We start from the raw sequence: 9,224 nt of genomic DNA, 5'->3' as shown, positions 1-9,224 counted from the left end.
CCCCACGACTTTTATTAGATCTAGTAATGAAAGTTCTAGCTCGTGTAATAGCCACGAAAATAAAATAAAAGGCATATAGATTGGAAATGAAGAAATAAAACTGCCCATATTTGCAGATGACATGATTATCTATATAGAAAACACAAAACCAAACTGAATCCACATACTGTCAATGAACATGTGGACACTGAAATTAAAAATACAACAGCATTTACAATCACTCAAAAAGCTGAAATAATTAGGTATAAACCTAACAAAGCATGACCTGCGTGCTAAAAACTACAAAATGCTAATGAAAGAATTCAAACCTCTAAATACAGCTGATCCTTGAACAACCCAGGTTTGAACTATGCAGGTCCAAATCCTTATATGAGGATTTTTTTCCAATAATTACAAGACAGCACTGTAAATCTATATTCTCTTTATGATTTTCTTAAAGACATTTTCTTTTCTCTAACTTCCTTTATTGTAAGAAATCAGGATAAATGCACATAACATATAAAATCTGTGTGAATAGACTGCTTATGTTATTAAGACTTCCAGTGAACAGTAGGCTATTAGTAAAGTTTTGGGGGAGCCAAATGTCATAGGCAAACTTTTTTTTTTTTTTAAAGATTTTATTTATTTTTTTGACAGAGCAATCACAAGTAGGCAGAGAGGCAGGCAGAGAGAGAGGCAGAGAGAGAGTAGGAAGCAGGCTCCCTGCTGAGCAGAGAGCCCGATGCTGGGCTCAATCCCAGGACCCTGGGATCATGACCAAGCCAAAGGCAGAGGCTTTAACCCACTGAGCCACCCAGGCGCCCCCCATAGGCAAACTTTTGACTGTGCAGGGGATCGGTGTCCCTAACCCGTACATTGTTCAAGCGTCAACTGTAAACAGAGTCATGGGTTGGAAAACATATTCATGGATTGGAAGACTCAACATAGGAAATTTAGAAATTTTCCTCCAATTGATAAGTAGATTCAATGCAATGCCTACAAAAATGCCAATAAAATTGTTTTATGCATATATTCTAGATTGTTCTAAAATTTATATGAAAAGCCAAAGGAACTAGAGTAACTAAAGCAATTTGAAAAAGAATAAAAATGGGTGGAGTCGGTCTACCCATTTTAAGAATTATTAAAGGCACAGAGGCACAGATGCACAGACTAATGAAACAGAATAGTGAGCCTGAAATAGATCCAACTGAGATGCCCAAGTACAAAAGTTATTCAATGAAAAATAAATAGTTTTCAACAAATGATGCTGAAGCAATTGAAAATCAATAGCTCCCTCCCCTTCCAAAAAGAATCTCAACCTAAGTCTGACACCTTCTACAAAAAAAATAACTCAAAATGGATCGCAGATTTAAATAAAATGTTAAACGGGAAAACTTTTATTAAAAAAAAAATACAGGAGAAAATCTCTGGGATCTAAAACTAGATGGGGTTCTTCAACTTGACATTGAAAGCAGAAGAAAAATGAATAAACTGGACTTAATCAAAATTAGACTTTTGCTCTTCAAAAGATATTAAGAGGATAGAAAGATAAGCTACAGACTGGGGAGAGTATTTACAAACAACATATCCAACAAAGAAATAATATCTAGAACAGATAAAAGAACTCTCAAACCTCAACAGTAAAAAACACAAACAATCTTATTAGAAAATGGGAGAGACATCCTCCCATGGTGGGAAATCAGCCAAGAAACTAAGACATTGATCTAGGCAAAAAATTATAGTGGTCTGAATGAGGGTGAGAGTAATGGGTGTGGGGAAAAGTGAATGAACTTGAGCTTTCTGTTGGATTTAAGACTGAAAGGCTGGGTGATTTGGATGGAGAAATGAGAAGGTGTTAGAGTAACATGAACCATTGGGTAGTTTAATTTCCTGAGCTGAAGGAGACTTGGAAGATGTACAGGCGAAGAGGAAAACAATGAGTTCTGCTTTGAGCAAGGCAAGTGAGAGGTAACTATGAGATCGGTGGAAATGCCAGGGTTTGTATAATACTCTCTGTATACACTTGGGTAGGGGTTATAGAGTAGTAAAGTAGGTCTCTACCCTTTCCCCTTACCCTTGGTGTGGTTGCTCCACACCAACTCACCATCTCTTCTATGGACCCACCAACCTCATTCTTGCCCCCAGGCTTGTATACATTTATATTCTCTGCCTGGAATGCTCTCCCTTAGACCTCCACCCCTCCTAGCTTATACTGTCAGGTCTCAGCTAAGGCATTTCTCTTTAAAGACCCTGCACTGGGAAAACACCAGAAAGTAGTGCTTGACCCCCAGGCAGTCTCTCAGACATTTGTTTCATTTTCTTCCTAGAAGAAACTATCTGAAACGATCTCATTATTAATTTTCATCTTTACTCTATGCCTCCCCTGCAAGAAAGTTAAATCCATTAGAATAGGGATATTCAGCATCTTATTCTCTGTTGTAATCTTCGTGCTTAAAACATGGCCTGGCATTTAGAAGACACTGAATGAATAAGTACTTTTTGACTGGAAGGAAGAGAGAAAATTAAGACTAAGGCTTCCATAAATCATGAAAATCAGGAGGACTATTAAGTAGAAAAACGTCCTCTTACAAAATGTCAAGGCATGTAATGGAACCAAGACTGTCCCAAGAAATAAATGTTTTCTGTATTAAAGGAGGTGGTAGTCCTGTACTAGCCATACCTGAACCATGCATAGTGATGTGTAACAGCAGTATTTTTCCTTAAGAAAAAAGTTGAGATGACTGATTTTGGAAATGTTGGCCATGGTGACTGTGACTGCCCCCAACTCACTCTATAATGTGATTCCCCTCCCACAGCCCCTGCTGAGGGCCTAGTCTTGGGCTGGTGAACACAGATGGCCAGTGAGATGATCTTGGAGGACAGGAGAAGAAAAAAAGAGACACCTATGACATAGCCTAGAAAGAAAGTGTGTCAAGAGTGGTGGTAAGTACCTGGGTGCAGCAGCCTCTTGAATGAAGAAATAGTGCATTTGTCAACTGGCTGGCAGAAGTGACGCAGAGACAGAGAGACACAGAAGGAATAGCAAAGCCACAAAACACTAGATTTAAGATCACAAATTCCTGGCGCTGAACAGGTAATAAGACAACATCTCTACAATCACTGTAGATCCTGAGAAATGGACATTTCTGGTTCTCATAAGATTTGTGCCTCCCTCATGTGTTTCTTTAAACTTTCCCACCCCGGTGGCGCCTGGGTGGTTCAGTCAGTTAAGTGTCAGGCTCTTGATCTCAGCTCAGGTCTTGATCTCAGGGTCGTGAGTTCAAGGCCCACGTTGGAGCTTAAAAATTTACATAAATAAATTAAAAACTTAAAAAAAAAAACAACCCTATCCCAGCCTCACATGATATATGGGAGTTTGTTCTTATTACCAAAATAGTCTAACAACCTAAATATGCAACCAAAAAATCATGTCCTATCCAGTTAATTATGGTCCTTCCATCTGTTGGATTACTGTATAGACTTAAAATGATTGTTGGAAATGCTGGGTAGTAAGAAGGATAAAAGCACTTAGGCTATTATGTCACCTGGGTCAAGATGATAAGGTAGGTCTACCCCTCTCCCCTTGCTCCCAGGGTTCCCCCACACTGGCTCACTGTGCAGATACAAAAATGACAAAATTTAACTTCAAAACTTCTGGCCTATATAAGTAAATCCTCATAAACCCACTAGTGAATAAATGTTTTGCACTGTGATGACAAGTAAGGAGAGACCATTACATAGAAGTAAGAGACTGAAAGGGAAAAAAAAAACACTGAAATGAAAATTTTCACACTTTATGAAATGGTGGGCCAAGTTTTTTTGTGATCTGTTCTCCCTCCACTAGCCTCTCCTGCCTCAACTCTCAGCCCTCACTTCCTAGATTCTGTGCTTCAGCCATACTGATTTATGTCGTAAATTTCTCAACGTGTTACCCTTCCCCCGCACCTGGAGAGCTCTGTTCGTCCTGTTGTGGGGAAGTCTCTCCTCACCTCCTACCACTTCTGTCAGAATAATCCCCAGGCATTCCTCATCAGCTTCCATGCCAATTTCCAGGAAGCTTTGTCGGGACCCCCCCCGACCCACACACATGAGACTGTAAGTCAGGCCATGCACCAGTACCTTGGTGAGGCCACACGTATTTTCTCTGAGTAGCAGAGTAATAAAGACTTTTTGCTGTTGTTAATTTGGCTCCTATACATTTTCAATATTTATTTTAATAAAAATGTATTTTTGTAATAGAAAATAAATGTAACTCTTGAATGTTTTCATACTCCTATTCCTTAAAATGACTGTCTGGACTGAATGGAAGCATGGAGGGCCTCTTTTAAATGAAGTCCCCTTAGGCTCCTGTCAAATAATGCTTTTGGCAGTTCTCACTTGACTCTCATAGCATTTGACAGAAAAGGTCTTCGGTTATCAGCAAATACTGAAATGGAGAAAAGACGTGCTTATACAAAAGAAGAGGAAACTGGCATGGGCAGATTTTATTATGGAAAATATTTCCTATCCAAGAGATTGTCTGGTTTTTGATGGAAGGAAAAGGAGTATTTAAATGACAAGGACACGTTTTCTGAATGTTCCCTTCTGTGAGCCACTTGGTTTTGACAAGAATTTTATTCCAAGTTCCCAAGAAAGAAGAGAGAAAGCACAAGAACACATGCATGTGAAAGCTAGCATGCACGTGCGCGCGCGCGCACACACACACACACACACACACACACAGTGGTACTGTTCACTGACGCCTATGAGATAAGCCCCAAGAAAAACCATTTGAATTCCCTATAAAGAAAACACTGTCAATAAAACAAGAGCTGTATCACTTAAGCCAAACCAAAAGAGAAGAATGTTCATTTCACAGATTAAGACTGTATTTGTAGCAAAGAGATTCTTGAATATTTTCAACAGCAGGCTCTACGGCATGGTCCCTGTCACAGTCTCCCTGGCCCCAGATCTCCCAGCCCATTTTCCCCTTCCTTCCACATGGAAGGGGGGAGGTGCTGCCCTCCCCCTCTTCAGCCTATTTTCCCCTTTCCTCCACAAGGGAGGGGGAGGTGTTGCCCTCCCTCTCTTCAACCTCCTCAGGCTCTGAATGACACCTTGTGAAATCCTAATGGAGTTACAGAGACAAGAGATGATGATGAATCTCTGTGGGGGAGTTGTGAGAATCTGTGCGTAGGAGGAAAACACACTCATGTCTCTTAGTATGAAGGCAGAGAGGCAGCCACTTGTGCTAGCTGCTGCTTCATCTTCCCGTCGTTTTTATTTATTTACCCAACTAAAACCTCTTAATTCATTTGATTTTTAGGAACAGTTGTTATTCAACAAAACAAAACGAAAGAAGAAAACATAATTTCTAAATTGTTCCGGTGCCTACATGGCTTCAACACTGTTGGGTTAATTTTATATAAGTAATGATTCTAATTCTGTTTCCTGATGAATCCAATTTCATGTTCATACTCCCAACCATGAACTATCAGACAGGTAAGAGCTACTCCAAGAATATCCCCCACAGGTGGGATATTTCAGCAATAAGCAGACAGCATGGTCTAGGCTAAGCCACTGGCAATAAAACCAATTTCAACTGCATGATGCCCACATCCAAGAAATTCAGAAGCAGTGACCTGAATATTCAAAATGTAACCCAGATTATGACCAAATTGTAATTCTATAAAATATTACGCTCATGTGGTTTCTAAAAATAGAAATGTATTACACAGAGAATTGTCATTTTCTCATCTTTGGCTCCAGGTGCCTTTATCAAATGCAAAGTCTGATCTTGACACCAATTCAGAGAAATAATCACACTGCCATCCTCCATCAGTATCTATCACTTAAAGTTAGGTGTATTTTTGCAAACTGTTTACAAACCTAAATGAAGGTCCAGTGGGAAGCATTAACACAGCAGGCCTGAGGCTGTTGTCCTTTGAAAGGCCAATTTGCAAGGTTGGCCGTTGGCCAAGAATGTGGCTTACCAGAAGTTCCCTTTATTGACATGAACAGTTTCCTAATTGATAAGGTTTTTCTGCTGTGCCTAGGCTGTTTGTACAAAACAACTGATTTATGGTGAAAACCTGCTCTCTTTCTGAGAGCCTAGAATTTTAGTAGGTGTTGCTAGGCAGAGAACGTCTACATGACCATCCCTCCCCTCAAAACTAAACTCTGAGTCTCAGCTGGGCTTCTCTGGGCAGAAACAGTGCAAATAGATGGCAGCATTTTCCAATATTAGGAAGGGTCCATGCACTCCATGTGACCCTTCGTGGAGAGAGCACAGGAAGAGTGAGCGTGGATTCCTCCAACTCCACCTGTGTCTTTCCCCCTTGTATCTGGCTGTGTCACTGGACTCCATCTCAACCACAGTGGGGCTATCTGCTGTTCCTGTGAACCCTTCCAATAAATCTCCAAATGTGTGGATGGTCTTGGGGACCCCCAAAACAAGGCTTAAAACAAAGTATTAGCTTTTCCTGCATAAATATTTTTGTTTGTTAATTTTTCTAAGGGAGAAAGTAGATTTTCATCAATAAATGCAGCCTCCATTATAACCCGATGCTGCTACTGTAATGAGTTTTCTACCATGGAGACGTAAATGTAACTTTTTATAGGTTGTTTGTAGCTATTCAGTTTATGGAAAAAGAATATTTTGGTGACCACAAGGACATGGCTGTCAAACTACAGGTTAAGACAGAGCCCGAATAATAAATCTGCTCCTTGCCAGAAGGAAAAAAATAAAGCAAGGCAGACAGCTGAGATATGTGTTCCCACCAGGGAGACTAAGATCTTATTCTCTAATTCAATTTTAAGAAAAATATGATTTACTAGGATTCATCTCCACTACTTTTAAAATATAGTTTAAAAGATACTGGGAACGAATTATCACTGAGTAGCTTTTATTACTGAAATATTGAACATAATAAACATAAAAACTCAGGTGTTTAAAATAGTAAGAATACAAAATTTAAAATTTTTTCTCCAGTAGTGAAGGAAAAACAAAAACAAAAACCATAGGGCTTCCTAATAGCTCTGAAAGAAGAAAGGAGAAAACTATTTTTCTTCCTACTCTTCAAATACATAAAATTTAAAAAATTTAAAAAATAAATAAATAAATAAATACATAAAACTACACCAAAGCTGACCCCAAACAAACATGCACCTGTCTGAATGAGTTTCTTTTTTTAAACTACTCTGATGTTACAGATCCTAGATGAAACTAGCTTATCCAAATATTTCATCAAGTTTCTAGGGAAATATGGAATATGGCTGCATAGCTATGCTGGAAGAATACCAGAGGTAGACTGATGAAAGTTAAAAGCTGCTAAAAGGGTAAACATTTCTGGCACAAAATCTGACTGATTATCCTGCTGGAACACTAGAAACACACAACCTCATCCTCCAAATGGAGGCTGTATATCTAAGAAATAAGACAAGCCCACTAAGAAGACAACAAAGAAATAGACTTTAGCTGATTAGAGTTTTGTAGAAGGGACTTCAGGCCTCTTTCCCTCCAAAAAGAGAAGTTTTCAAAGATAAGCAGAAGGAACCATGGGAGAAACCAGCCCATTCTTCCAGACGCTTCCTATTTTCAATAACTCCTGGTTCCCAGGATGAGAATGGAGCTACACCTGCAAAGAGATTCACAGGGGGCAGGAATGAAGCACAGCAAGGCCACTCCCATATCAGCCCTGAAGCTAAAAATACACTGTTTTCCAAAGAAACAGGGCTATATTGCTGGACTTGATTGAACAAAGTCCAAGTCTCCCATTAGGGAGACCTGTTCACAGTAGTTAAATGGCCACCATATTTGATATATCCTTTGCATTAGCAAGATGTGGGATATCCTCTTTGTTGATCAGAGATGAAATGAATGAAATCTCAAAAAAAAAAACTGCTATAGAAAAATTAACACTGAAGATTTAAATTAACAGAACAAAACTTATAGAAAATGAGATTGTAAGAATTATCTCACAGACTTAACCGGGAAAGCAATTTTCTGCTTATGAGTTTTTTTTTTCTTTGCTAACAACTCATGCAGTGAAAGTATAAAATGCCATCATTGATTGTGCCAGTTGAGTTATTGGGTGGCAAGTGTGCCGACAGCAAAGGCTTTGCCTTATTACTCTCCTCCAATGTCTAGTACAGAGGTTCTAACATAACAGACATTCGGTAAATGTTTCCTGATGAATGAATGAGTGTATTAAATAGGTAAGGTAGATAAACAATAAGGACAACATTTTTGAAGATGTAAATGAGTCAAATTATCAGACTAAACAACAATAATACACTTTTCCTCCCCAAAGTCTCCAGGCAGCCAAGAGCGGAAGATTCTGAGATAAGTTGGAGAGGAATAGATATGGCAGCCCCATTTTTCTATAGTAACATAACAAAACACAAAAAGGTGAATAAGCAAGACACATAGTATGTAAATCGGAAATATAGTTATGGAGGTAATAGTTTGAAATTTAAATACCCCAGAAAAATTCAGGACATATAGCTGCCATAGTATTGGATCAAATCACTCTAGTACTTTTCTCTTCACTTAATACAACGAGAAAAAAATTTACAAGGAAACCAGGAAAGGCTCAATATGTTTTAAATATTTAATTCAATTACACACATATATGTATGTGGATAAACTCAGTAGAGTATAATACTTACTTTTCAGTATTTTACCCAATTTCTGTATTCAGTGATATTAACATATTAAATATACTTGAATATATTAAAATATATATTTAAGTATATTTTGATAAATTAGTTAAACATAGCTTTAACATATGCCTGGGGGTTGTGTTTCAGTATTAGGTTTCCTTTTTTCCATTCCCAAAAACAGAAATGAAATGCTCACATGTCCATCTTATTCCTGCTACAACAATCAATGTTTGTGGAAGCTACTTTCCACACACAAGTTTTTAGATGTTATCCTTTCTAACAATGGCTCTGTTTTGACCTCTGTTGAATGTTCAGAAATTTGTGAACATGAACCTCCACAGAACTGTGAGAACAACTGTGCCAAATCATTCTCCACTCAAATAAGGAGAGTATCATTAAGAATTAAGAGTTGGGGGACGCCTGGGTGGCTCAGTTGGTTAAGCGGCTGCCTTCGGCTCAGGTCATGATCCCAGCGTCCTGGGATCAAGTCCCACATCGGGCTCCTTGCTTGGCGGGGAGCCTGCTTCTCCCTCTGCCTCTGCCTGCCACTCTGTCTGCCTGTGCTTGCTCTCGCTTCTCTCTCTATGACAAATAAATAAATA

Source organism: Mustela nigripes, chromosome 18, assembly GCF_022355385.1.
Source record: "Mustela nigripes isolate SB6536 chromosome 18, MUSNIG.SB6536, whole genome shotgun sequence".
NCBI lineage: Eukaryota > Metazoa > Chordata > Mammalia > Carnivora > Mustelidae > Mustela > Mustela nigripes.
The sequence above is the reverse complement of the archived record's forward strand: the minus strand, read 5'-3'. Positions refer to the sequence as shown.